Consider the following 14,382-nt stretch of genomic DNA (forward strand, 5'->3'; position numbering starts at 1 on the left):
AATTGAGAATATTGATAAGCCTGGTAGAATTTGGGGTATTGAATTTTTCAAAAGTCCAGTGGACATTTTTAATCCTTTTGCCACTGTGAAAGTTGGAATTTGATCAAAAATTTCTGAGTGAGTTGACTTTGGTAGTAGGGGATTGTGCTGGTCAGATTGGAGGATAGGTCTGAGAATTTCCTGGAGAGCTGATTTAGTTATGGCAAATTTCTTCGACATGTGAATGTCATTAAAGTATTTAATTTCTCCATCATAAATGAAACTCAGTTTAGCTGGATACAGGATCCTGGGTTGACAGTTATTTCATTTTAGGAGATTAAAAGTTGATGACCACCCTCTTCTATCTTGAAAGGTTTCAGCAGAGAGATCTGCAGTCATTCTAATATTTTTCCCCTTGTAGGTTATGGTTTTCTTATGTCTGGCTGCTTGCAGAATTTTCTCCTTCATATTAACTTTGGCAAAGTTAATTATAGTGTGTCTGGGGGATGGTTTATTAGGGTTGAGTCGAGCTGGGGTTCTGAAATTGTCTGCTATCTGAATTTCAGAATCTCTTGCCATGTTTGGGAAATTCTCCCCACTTATCATTTGCAGTAGAGCAAATGTGCCTTTTGAAGCAACCTCGTCTCCTTCAGGAATTCCTATAGGGTGAATATTAATTTTTTTCGAATTATCCAAGAGCTCTCTGAGAGAATGATCCATTTTTGCTCTTCACTTTTCTTCCTCTTTGAGTATTTGGGAGCATTCAAAAGCTTTATCTTCAATGTCAGAGATCCTTTCTTCTGCCTTCCCCATTCTACTACTGAGGAATTCTACTATATCTCTCAGATCTTTGAGGGCTACAAGTTTTTGCTTCAATGTGTCAAAATCTTTGGTGATTTTGTCTTTCAATTCATTGAATTCTTGAGACAACTTTTGAATTACTCCTTGAAATTCTAATTCCATCTTTACCTCCATTCTCTTGATCTTATTTGCCATCCAAATTCTGAACTCAGATTCTGACATCTCAGCCATTTGTTTATAAATGGGATCATCTGGTGTGTCTGTTTTGTTATTTCTTGTGGAGTTGATCTACTCTGATTATTCATGTCACCAGAATTTTTTCACTGATTCTGCCCCATGATTATTTTTCACCATTTGGCTAGATTGGCAGGTAAGGTGAAATTGGATTGGGGGGTCCTGGAGTAGGGATTAGCCAGCCCTTTGCCATGGATCTGTGACTGGTGACTGTAGCTTTTGGGGGTTTTTTGTGTTTTGTTGTTGTTGTTGTTGTTGTTGTTGTTGTTGTTTGGTGACTGTAGCTTTCTCCCCTATAGCTTTGCAAAGGACCTGTACAGTATTATAGTCTGAGGCTCTGGGGACCTAGTTGGTGTGGTGGGGTTAGGTGGCTCTGTCTTATATTCAGCTGGTCTTTTTCCAATCCTAGTGGATCAGTGACTCTGGGTTGAAGTTTCAGCTGTGGAGAAATACAAGCAACTAAGACACCCCCACCCACCAGGGGCACCTGGGAGAGGAAAATCAACCCTTCTTGTTGCCACCCAATCAGGATACCACCTGAGAGGGTCCTTGGGTGATTGGCCCAGGTTAGGAGTTCCAAACCAATTGACCCAGTCAGTACCAACTCTCAAGTGAGAGTTCGAAAGGTCTCCAGCAACTAGATAGCAGAGGGTTACTGGCTGCTCAAATGTGGCTCACTCCAGTGCTCTGTGGAGTCAGAAAGGCCCACCCAGTAGCAGAGTCAGACCAGGGGGCTGGTATATCTTTCCCCACCTTGCACCTCTTTCATGCCAGTCACTGGTAACCCCACAGGGCTGTGGTCCTGCTTCCTCCAATAAGCAAATGTGCCAGAACATTACATCTGCCAGAATCAAAGGAAAGTCAATGCCCCCTCGGCCCAGCCACCACCCTCTGCCACCTGCCAGCTAGGGAGGGTGAGGCTTGCCTGCCTCAGGTGCTCAATGGCAACTAGAGAGTGTTCCACCTGAGCTCAATCCAAACCTAAGGATAACAAGTTAGCAAATGATTTTCTTCCTCAGCCACTGTGCCTTTGCCCCAGCCACTCTGCAGCACTGGTATCCCTATAGGGCAATGTCTGGCTTCCTCTGGCAGTCCTCAGAGTTGGGAGGTGTCTCTCCAAGACTAGACCCCAGCAGGATCACTCTACTGTTGCTGAATCTTCATGTGAGTTATCCCTGTGCAGCTCCCAGGCGGCTCCCACTGCCAAGGAGGTGGCTATAGCCATTGTTCCAGGAGCATGGGGAGCATGGCTCCAGCAGCAGGGTAGTTCTGGCAGGGCAGAAGTGTGGTGGCTCTGGCAGGGCAGGGTACACAGAGCTCAGCTCTAGCAGGATGGAGTGTGTGACAAGCAACTCTGGCTGGGCCCAGTGCAGGGTGTGTGGCTGGCAGGGTGGGGCACACAGCTCACAAGCCTCCTCCCACAGCTGGTTTGCACTTTCACAGAGTCAAGCCAGACAGCCTCCCCCCTTTGTCTGCACTACTTCTGGGCACACTGTTACAGTGTAGCTTTTCTACCATGGCCCTTGCAGTGCCTGGACCTGGCAATGAACTGCAGACACTGTGGTCTCCACAGGGGTTAGGATTTTGGACCATCAGGTGAGTGGAGGAGGGTGGACTAGAAGTTAAAAATGGCAGGGAAAATATTAGTTCAACTTTCATGCCTAGCAAGAGAGTGCTCAGTGCCACAGCAGGGTCCCTCTGGGTAAGTAGTCCCCACTTCCTGCAACTCTCTCCCCCATGAGGTGACACAAGAGGTCCTCAGCTCACTGCTCACCTGCAGAAAACCTATAGCAAGCCAAAAAAATAAAAAATAAAAACACTACTCTTGGGGGAGGGGGCAGATACTTTTCCTCTGAGATGAATTTTGTACCTGAAATTTGCTTTCTTGGAGTTGCAGCTTGCCTCAGCAGAGGTGAGATGTGTAGTTATCACTCTTTTCTCTCAGCTTGGATCCCAGTCTTCAGCATTTTGGGATACTTTCTGCTCATAATCCTTCCCTCTGCATGGGAGCTTCTGTCAAAAGCTGGCTCCAGTTGGCCAGCTTGATACTGATTTTAGTAATTTATTTGCTAATTCTTATAAGAGAACATCTTGAATTGCAACTAAATTATCAAGGTATAATGACCAACCCAATTTTGCAGCCCCTCCTTCCCTAATCAGGTCAAATGAAAGGAAACAAAAGAAGATAGAGTAGGCCCAAATTTTTCCTTCTAAACAGATATTTCTGGGGAGAAACATGAAAGGAAGCAACAAGTGAAATTTTTCATAATTATTTTTAAATTTACTTTAAGACCCCTGGATTTCCAAATCATTCATAAATTGTACAGTATTCTCACACATTAACCTAAAAGAAAGGACATGAAAGAGCTCAGGAAATTTTGGTCCAAAATATAACTCTTTGGCCAGGCAAGGTGGCTCATGACTATAATCCTAGCACTCTGGGAGCCCAAGAGTCTAGGACGTGGATCCCTTGACCTCAGGAGTTCAAGAGAAGACTGAGCAAGAGAGTGAGACCCCATCTCTTCCAAAATGGAAAAACTTGCTGGAAATGGTGATGGGTGCCTGTGGTCCTACCTTCTCAGGAGGCTGAGGCAAGAGAACCAGTTGAGCCCAAGAATTTCAAGGTTGCTGTAAGCTATGATGATGATGCCACAGCACTCTATCCAGGGTGACAGAGGGAGACTCTGTCTCAAAAAAAAAAAAAAAAGACTCTTTGGTATGAAGATTATTTTGAATAAGAAATAACAGAATTCAACAGGTCTTTGGTAGGAACTTTCCCTCTATCTACATAAACCAGACTGACCAATCAAAAGAACAACTGAGTATTTGTTCTTTTGGAATATATTGCAGGAAAGAAAATCAAGAATATAACAGGAGGGTTTGGCACCCATAGCTAAGTGGTTAGGGTACCAACCATATACACCAGGGCTGGCAGATTCGAACTGGCCTGGGCCCGCTAAACAACAATGACAACTATAACCAAAAACTAGCTGGGCATTATGGTGGGTGCCTGTAGTCCCAGCTACTTGGGAGGCTGAGGCAAAAGAATCACTTAAGCCCAAGAGTTTGAAGTTGCTGTGAATTGTGACACCACAGCACTCTACGAAGGGTGACCTAGTGAGACGCTGTCTCAAAAAAAAAAAAAAAAAAAGAATATAACTGGAGTCTCTCTAAATAGTCCATTAGCCACAGAATAACATAGATGTTACCACTGTTGTGCTAAATCTAGTGTGACATTAACACTCTGTTGTCCTTACAGTTCTGTGACTGTTCAACTTTGTCAGTCTTATCATCCCAGAAGGGCAATAAGCTCATTTTGAGATAGGGAACTAGCAGATACTGCTCTGGACATTGCTTCAGACACTGCTTCTGGCACTGGATAAATTGTACTCAAGTTGTTTAAGTGAGTCAGGAAATCTCAAAACAAAATTTTGAACTACGATGGTCAAAACAGGATGGAGGCAAGCTTTAAGTAGGACCAAAAAAAAAAAAAAACCAAACCAAATGCAACCAGACCTGGCCCAAATCATTTCAAACAGAATACCTAAACAATAATAATAATAATAATATTTATCCTCAGGTTAATTTACAAATCAATCTGTTGCTCCCTGGACCCCTGCCCCCATTCATTCATTTTCCCAAATATCCTCCCTAGCAACCATTTTACTGTCCCTAAACAAAATTGCTTATATTTCTCATCTCCTCCTCCCCCCTCTAAAAGGCAATTATAAAGATACCTGGATCCCATGAGGATATTGGGTAATCACTCTGTGATTCTCCCCATGTGCAGGGTAAATACACCACTTTCTTTTATTAATCTGCCTTAACTGTGAATTGATCTTTCAGCAAATTTTGAGGGGAAAAGGGAAAGTTTTCCTTCAGCCCCCCAACCCAAAATTATAGTCTCACTATCAAACTTGACATCATACCACCAAGTAGCACAGTTTTCCATACCCTGCCTCACAGATTCCTAATCCTTAAATACTGGTGACAGTCTGCAAAGCCAGGTCATTTTGAAAGCACCCTTTACAAATCAATTAAAGGGGTACAAGGAGAGAACTGGGATAAGAGCCTAAAACTCTGTGAAGAAATAAGCCTAGCTAAAAATATTGATAATAATCAGCCACTTCCACCCATTTGCTTCTCTATAATTGCTATTCTGGAATCACATAGCAAATAGTCATAAAGTTTCTTAACTTTCTCCATAGATAACATCACCTTTTCAAACCCAAAGGTTGTTTCTGAGGTATCTTCAGGCCCCATATTTCAATGAATGGCTGACCTACCAGACCAGTGGTCCCTACTGAAGAACTGATTCAACTGGCCTTGTGACTCTACCCCCACCCCAAGAACTGACTCAGCAAAGAAGATAATTTCTACACCCTTATGGTTCTACCACCAACCCAGTTAATTATCAGGCCCAATTGCCTATCCTTCTGCCTACCAAACTGTCTTGAAAAACCCTTTCTCCCGGGTGGCACCTGTGGCTCAGTGAGTAGGGCACTGGCCCTGTATACCAAGGGTGGCAGGTTCAGACCTAGCCCTGGCCAAACTGCAACAACAAAAAAAATAGCCAGGTGTTGTGGCAGGCGCCTATAGTCCCAGCTACTTGGGAGGCTGAGGCAAGAGACTCGCCTAAGCCCAAGAGCTGGAGATTGCTGTGAGCTGTGACACCACAGCACTCTATGAAGGGCGATAAAGTGAGATTCTGTCTCTTAAAAAATTATGGGCTATAAGCCCTGCAAATGATAAGGGGATAGGATATCAGGGCACAGAAGGGTAGGAAGAAGGATTCTTTAAACAGATTTGGATAGAAGTATCATTGACAGCTACTAAGGGATTTTCAATGGCCCAAATAAGGGGATAGACTAAACCAGGTGTCCTCAAACTACAGCCTGTGGGCCACATGCAGCCTACCTAGGACATTTATCCAGCCTGCCGGGTGTTTTTGCCGCCGCTGCCTGTCCTGCTTAGCAGCCAACTCGTCCCGAGGCCTGCAGTCTGGCCCTCCAACAGTCTGAGGGACAGTTAACTGACCCCTGTTTAAAAAGTTTGAGGACCCCTGGAAAGGAAACAGCATGACATTCTCCAGAGGGGGAAGAGACTGGGGGTCATAGAGGTTGAGGAGAAGGGTAGTGGCAGGTGTCTGTAAAGTTTGAGTGGGTTGGGAGATGATAACAGAATGAAAGGTAGTTAATATGTCCCTTCTGAGTAGGGGGACAGGGCAATGAGAAAGGATAAGGAATGGGGAAAAGTGTAACTTTGAAACTGGCATTGGAAGGGAGGAGTATGTTGGAAGGGAAATAAAGTTCCTTCAACTCCCATTACTAGGACTTGAAAGGTATATGTTCACCCAGAATATTCAGTTAGGGATGAGAATATGGCTCTCCTATCCAGAAAGAAGGAAAGAGACTTAACCACAACAGTGAGGGTTACTTGAGACTCCTATGGTGCAATGGGAATGGGATCATGGGGCCCTCAGGCCTCATCAATTTTCCACTGCCAACCCTAAGAGGTCAGCAACCAAGGAGGCCTGGACACATGCAGACAAACCTCGAAAGGCTTGGGGCAGTGCATCCTCCACTATCCCTCAACCCCACATTGTAGACATGGTTTAGGGGGTGGATAAGGGTCGAGACATTGCCTGGCCAATGTCCTTTGTTCCCATACCTAAAGCAGGGCCTGAGAGGTTTCTTGAAGGCAGGTTCCTTGAATGCAGGAGACCAGCATTTAGCACAATCCTGAGCCTGTTTATCAAGACTGGCACACTCCTCCTTACTTTTAAAGACCTTTAAGGCCACTGTTATGAAGTCCTATTGAGTAGTTTAAGGGGCTTCATAGAATTTTGTAAATTTAGCCCTGAAATCCAGAGCCAACTGGAAGATAAAACATAAATTTAGGAAAAGACACCCTCAGTAGTTGTAGGATCTAGGTAGGTATGTGCACAGAGAGGGCTTTGGTGAGGTAGGCCATGAACAGGGCAGGATTTTCTTGAGTCTCCTGATTTTCCCTAAGTTTATAGTGATTAACTACTTTGAAAGAAGTCTTTTACAGGCCCACCAGAAGGCAGTAATCATATGGTTATGTTTTACTCAGTCAGGATGGGAGGGCTGGCATTGTCAATTGGGATCAGCTAAGGGGATAGCCATGGTGTCAGCAGTGTGATCATCTGCATGCTATTGGGCCACCTGTCAAACCCTTTCCTACTCCTCTATGAGAAGAGTAGAGCTAATAATCATGTGAAGATCATGCCAGTTGAGGTCATAGGATTGGTCCACATACAAGAACTCCTTTATATACTTGGAGGGGTCCATGGAGAAGGGACCTAATCTCTTCTCAACTTGTGATAGGTCACCCAAGGAAAAGGGGCCATGAAGCTGGACTATTCAATCACCTTGGACTATTCAATCAGCACTCAGTACTTCCCACAGCAGTAAAAGAAGTTCCATCAGTAGAAGGAGCTGGCAGTAGTGGGAGCATGAAGGGACTGGCAGGATGAGGGAAAGGAAAGGGCCTTCAGGCTCCAGGGGGTGGGTTAGGAGGTGGAGTAGTAGTAGGACCTGGGTGGTCAGCAGGATCAAAGGAGCCATGGAGGAGAGAAGATAAGGAGGAAGATTAGGGGAAGATTGAGAGGGAGGAGTTTGAGTGACCAGTGTATGGTAAATAGAGTATGACTTACATGGGGAGGGACAAGAGTGAAGAGAGAGAAAGCCCTGAATATAGGGGACTTCACTCCATTTGCAATTTCTTTGGAGGAAATTAGTTAAGTCTTTTAAGATGCTAAATTCAATACTGAAATTCAAATTTCAGTCCAAATGGACCCATTGCCCAATTTGTATTAAGCCCAGGCCAAATATCTCCTTTGAGGCCTAATTTTGTATACTATTGAAGGAGATACCCCAAGGAGGGTTCTGCTAAAGTGGTGGAAGGACCAGTTCCCATGCCTCAGATGTCCTTCCCCTGCCAGGGTAGAAAAGAGAGCATCCCCTATTGCCCAAGACCCAGGGTGCCAAACGGAAAGAGATTCTCTAAGAAAGTAAGGGTATTCCCCTCCTTTCCTCAGAGACTCAAGGTCCCTAGGACTTCCAGAAACCTGAACCAAGGCCCAGCACTGAGACTGAAAAGAAAACAAAACTCCTAGTCAGATGCAAATGAAGAAGCACCAAGAGAGAAGTAGGGACCCAGATACATGGAGTGAGCAGAGGGGAGTTCAATCTGAAGATGTTTCAGGGACCTTACTCACCCTTAAATGGCAGTTGGAGTAAAGTCCTCAAAAATCTCCAACAAGTGGGTCAATGGAGTTGGGTTTGGGCATCACCAGGACCAGGTTCTAAAAGAACTGGAGTGGCTAATGAGGCCAGTAGTAAGATAGGGCCAGGCCAGCAGCCAGCTGCCAGCCAGCCACCAATCCTGGTTTTCAGCACTAGATGAAAAGGGGTTTGGAGGTATATCCAGAAAAAACTAAAGAATAAAGAGGTTCAGGCCAGGTTTAAGGAAAGGGATAGAGATTGCCTGGGCAGGGCAAAGACAGCATCTGCACCAAGGGAGGTTAGAGCTCTTTTTATATAGGGCTATAGGGGGTAGAATGATTCCACTGCTTGTTGGATTCTGATGGGCTGGGGTCCTTCTAAAACAAACCTTCAGGGCGGGTCCTACCTAGGCCCTCTGTGGTCTTTTGTTCTAGGAGAAAGAGGGAAGGTTCATGTGAGGCCACACTAGGCCTCCAAGACTAGTGCTTACTTTTACTGAGAGTATAAAAACAACAAAGGGAAATAGGAGAGAAGAGAAGTTCTTTGAAGAGATATCTTCACTGCTATACAGAATTGCTGGCTTTTCTTTCTTTTTTTTAGAGACAGAGTCTTACTTTTTTGCCCTCGGTAGAGTGCCAATAGAGTGTTGTGGAGTCACAGCTCACAGCAACCTCCAGCTCTTGGGCTTAGGTGATTCTCTTGCCTCAGCCTCCTGAGTAGCTGGGACTATAGGTGCCCACCTCAACACCCAGCTATTTTCTTTTGTTGTTGTTGCAGTTTGGCCGGGGCCAGGTTTGAACCCGCCACCCTCAGTATATGGGGTGGTGCTCTACCACTGAGCTACAGGCGCCACCCCAGGCTTTTCTATATAATAAAAGTGGAACTGTTGATCCCTCATCTGTTTCTCCACTGATTGCCTTGGGTAATAGGTGGATGCCCTCACCAGTCCAGCAACAGGGCCTTCATGATACCTTACTATATCTGGTCACTAAACGATAGGCTAATGCTGGACAGCTCTTCTAGAGGAGCCTCCTTTTAGGACTTCAGGTCCAAGGTGATTCTCACACAGTCCTCTTTCCCATGTATGGTAAAGGCTTACAGTAAATAAGATTCAGTTCTCAGGCCCAAGAGGGAAAGTGACAGGTGTTCCAAAGTCTCTAAGTAGCAAGGTTGACCTCTATCACCACTACTATTCAATATAGTGCTGGAAGTTCTAGCCAATACAATTAGGCAAGAGGAAATAAAGGGCATCTAAATGGATGCAGAAGAGGCCAAAATCTTGCTCTTTCCTGATGATATGATCTTATAATGAGAGAACCCCAAAGACTCAACCACAAGACTCCTGGAAATGATCAAAAAAGACCGTAATGGGGCGGCACCTGTGGCTCATTGGGTAGGGCACTGGCCCCATATACTGAGGGTGGCAGTTCAAATCTGGCCCTGGCTAAATTGCAACAAAAAAATAGCCAGGCGTTGTGGCAGGTGCCTATAGTCCCAGCTACTCAGGAGGCTGAGGCAAGAGAATTGCCTAAGCCCAGGAGTTGGAGGTTGCTGTGAGCTGTGTAATGCCACAGCATTCTACTGAGGGATGATAAAGTGAGACTCAATCTCTACCAAAAAAAAAAAAAGATAGTAATGTCTCAAGATATAAAATCAATGTCCACAAATCAGTAGCCTTTGTATATGCCAATAACAGCCAAGTTGAGAAGCTAATAAAGGGCATAATTCCCTTCACAGAAGCTTCAAAAAAGAGGTCCTTCACCTCTTTTGTTTGGCATATTCCTAGATATTTCATTTTTGAAGACCTGGATAAACTGGTAAGCCTGGGTATTTTATGCTAGGTTTGATGATGATGTGGATAGGTGTTTAGAATAGGATTGGATTTATATGTGTGTGTGTGTATATACATATATACATAAAATATAACCATATATATATATGATCTACTGGTAATAAACTAGGTGGGAGAGAAGAGAAGAGGTAAGTCCTGTTTGTTCAGATTCTTCTGTGACCCTTTGTCTTCAGAGATAAGAATGTTCCTTTCCTCTGGATAGACAGGTCACCTCTCAAACAGGGGTCTGATGTCCTGCTCAGGCAAAGGTCAAAAAACCCTTCTAGGTTTCACCTGTTTCAGGCAGGGAAGGAACAACGAGGTGAGAATGACCTTCCTCCTTCTGCTTTCTCAAATGTCAAGGTGTCATATTTTGGTGTAGCATGGCCTTAACCCCATCACTGACAAACAGATTATGTAATGGTACCTTTTAAATAATAAATGAAAAGTAAGTTGAATCAGTTCCCAGCCACCTGGCTTGCATTATTTCTCTTACTTTTTCTAGACAGATATGCTCAAGTCAGACCTTCAATAGCATTTCTAACAAGATGCATCTGGATTTTACTTCCTTCACTGGCTCTTAAGAAGCTCCACGGAAAGCCCAGAAAGAATGGGCCAATCCCCAGCTGTCCCTTTGTCTGAAAGTCCTTTGCTCCTCCTTGTTGTCTTCTCTCCTGATCTCCCTCCCCAGCCCCCTAAACTTTGCTTTTAAAGGTATCCTTGACTTCAGAGACATTAGACCATGTCATGGATGTCTCTTCTTTCTCTAAGGCAGGCTAATGGAGATAATGGACCCTGTGGGAGAGAGGAAGCTTAAAAAAGAGAGAGGTTCCTTTGGATACTTAAGGAATTATTGACAAGGCTCACCAGACTTGGGCTAACAAAAAAAAAAGAAAGAAAAGAAAAACAGCTGAGGGCATTCTACTAGATTCTCTATGCAATCAAGTGAAATAAAGTCTGCCAGGTTAAGGGGGGGAGAAGAGAGAGGTAATATTTAAAATCCTCCTTAAACTACTCATTGATGACCATAACCAAATTTGTCAGCTAATTCAAACTATTAATTGAGAACACACCCAGGAAAAATAGTTAGCATTTAGTTCACTGGGTAGAAACGGAACAATGAATGAATTTTAGTTAAGTGAGGAAAAGTCAATATCAATCATTTTCTAAAAGTTAGAAAAGTGAGAACTTAAATGCTGCTTGTGGAAAGTACTAGAAAGAATTTAGCAGAAAGCCTTCCTTTTTCACCTGCCTACGTAGTTCACATGAGAGAGACAAAGGTCAAAGTTACTGTCCCAATTTCTCTAATTTCAGTAAATAATGCTATAAGATTCTTCTAGTGGTGTTCTGAGGCCTCAAAGCCTGGCCTTTTTTTTATATATATTAAATCATAGCTGTGTACATTAATGCAACCATGGGGTATAACATGCTGGTTTTATATACCATTTGAAATATTTTCATCAAACTGGTTAACAAAAGCCTGGCCTTTTTGTGCATGGACTTGGGTATCACATGCAGGTGCTTAAGGATGAAACTATATCTAACAATCCTCTCCTAAGAGCAAAATCTTAACCTTGAGGGTGAAATTCAATAATTATTGTTCTTACTGGACTCTAATTCCAAAAATTCATTCAAATCTGCTTTCTCCTTTCTAAAGAATTGTTGAATTGGAAAGCTGAGACAGACGCATTCCAAATAAGAATTAAATCAGTAAGAATTGCCTCCACTCCTTCCTCTGTGTCTGTCATGGTGGAAAGATATTGATGATTCTGGTGAAGGCTGCATCACCATCCTGCACACAAACAGTCCAATTGTGAAGGCAGAGGGATTAGATATTTATCCCTAAATACAAAAATAGCATAGATCACATTCAAGGTATCTATACACATGAATACATAATGAACATATTCCATGTATTGTTGTTGTTAATGCAAACAAATATTCTTTATATGAAAAAAAAAATTGTATCTGTGTTTCACCTTTCTTCCTTGACCCCAAAACAGAAATAGTCTGGCACTGTGTGGACTCTACTCCTGAGAGGCAAATTCTTTCATTCAAAAAAAAGTCTTGCTCCAAGGATCCCACACTCAGCTGCTAGATAAAGAGAACTAGCTGATAAAGATGTAAAGAAGATACAGCTAATTCCATATATGCCCATAGGTAGGTCTATATCACAGAGCAGAAACATTTCATAGATCGATTCCTTTGTGAAATAATCTTTTTCTCTCTTTCCTACTAAGCTTTCAAATGGGCATCCAGCTTTGTTTTCTTCTTCAATAAATAATATTTACATTGTAGAATCACTTTCTAACAAGATATAGAGTGACTTTTAAAAAGCAAGTGCCAGGTGAAGCAGTTTATTATACACAAATTTTAATTGTCTTTAGGAGAATAAAAGGGCAATTATGCCATGACCCCTAGCAAACCCACCAGCTAGTGACAGGTTACATATGTGTCTACACCTCCAGCACTTGCCATAAGCTACAGATGCCATCTTTCTGGACTGTCTTTGAAGTTGTAATGTTTTTGCACTTCAAAAGAGTGCCAAAACGATAGTAAGGATGAAGAGACTGGGTCCTATTCCCCAATTCAGAAAATGTTATACTTATTTTACGAACTTAAATGGCTGTTTCATCATCAAAATCTTTCTTCACCAATGAATTAAAAGCAGGTAGAGCACAGTAGATTGTATTAGTGTAGTCTGTTAGTTAAAGACTTTGACATAAGATATAGGAATGAAGTCTCTATACCAACTGGTTAGTGTACACCTTTATAATGAAGATGGTAAAAACAAATAGAAAAGCCCTTAACAAAATTATTTCAAATCCACTACCATTGCCTGTTCTTACAGCATTCTTAAAGGACTCTACCATCATCAAATGACCTTTGTGTTCTCATGAATTCCACTGGCAAGAGTTGCATAACTCCTAGGTTAACTCTATGTAATATAGCAACACTTCTGAATAGATTTATGTATTAAAAACTCAACAGGGGTGGCGCCTGTGGCTCAAAGGAGTAGAGCACTGGCCCCATATGCCAGAGGTGGCAGGTTCAAACCCAGCCCCAGCCAAAAACTGCCAAAAAAAAAAAAAAAAAAACTCAACAGCTGTGACTTCACCACTCAGCACAATTTTATATACAAAAAGGCTGGATAAAGTTTTCAATCTTTTAACAGCAATTAAAAAGCAAGCAGTGTCCAGCACCCAAACCTTTAAGAAAGGCAGCAGCAGGTCTAATGAAAACCATGCCAAGCCCATCAGACATTAAGTAAATACTTTGCTCCTATTTTCTAGTCTCTTTTTGTTTGGTTACCATGGTGACCTATTTTTGTGAGGGTACCATGGAATGTATAAGAATTTGCTGCAATTAGATGCTTGTGTCCTATTGGCCAGTAAGACAGACAGTAGTAAAACTAAAAAGAAATAAAAGAGGAAAGGCACTGATGAATGTTGACAAAGCCAATGTATGCTTTGGGAACCAAAGAAAAATTTTGTAAGCCTAATTATCTTTCAGAACTATTTTTAAAGTTGCTCTTAATAAAAATTTCCATATCTGCCTTGGCACCTGTGGCTCAAGCAGCTAAGGCACCAGCCACATACACCTGGGCTGGTGGGTTCAAATCCAGCTGGGGCCCACCAAACAACAATGACGGCTGCAAGCAAAAAATAGCCAGGCATTGTGGCAGGCACCTATAGTCCCAGCTACTTGGGAGGCAGAGGCAGGAGAATTGCTTGAGCCCAGGAGTTGGAGGTTGCTGTGAGCTGTAATGCCACAGCACTCTACCCAGAGCAACAGCTTGAGGCTGTGTCTCAAAAAAAAAAAAAAATTCCATATCTTCCAGCCTGTAATTAGATTCCATATTCTCTAGTCTATGATTTCTCACCTTCTAAACTACATCTTAGCTATAATATACATATTGTACTTCATTTACTTTTGTTATTTTCTGATTGTTTTAGGGATATGTCTTATCCTTTTATGAGACTACAAAGGTCCTGCAGGGCAGGGATTATATCTTCTACTTTGAGGCAGGGTAGAAAAATAGAAAAAAACATGGAAATGGAATTAGATGCAATCAAATGTGATCCAGGTTCTGACACCAATTAGTTGTATGACATGTAGACAAGTCTCTTTAATTTCACTGAGCCTCAGTCTTCAATTATGAAATTCAAGCACATTTAAAAATCTTATAATTAGATTATTTTATATTATCTACTATGTTAAACCTATGGTCTATGTTTATCATTTATATCCAGAATTAAGTGTAACTGATTCAATATTTTATTTTAA

The sequence above is a fragment of the Otolemur garnettii genome, unplaced genomic scaffold (genome assembly GCF_000181295.1).
Source record: "Otolemur garnettii isolate 467f Iridium unplaced genomic scaffold, OtoGar3 scaffold00052, whole genome shotgun sequence".
NCBI lineage: Eukaryota > Metazoa > Chordata > Mammalia > Primates > Galagidae > Otolemur > Otolemur garnettii.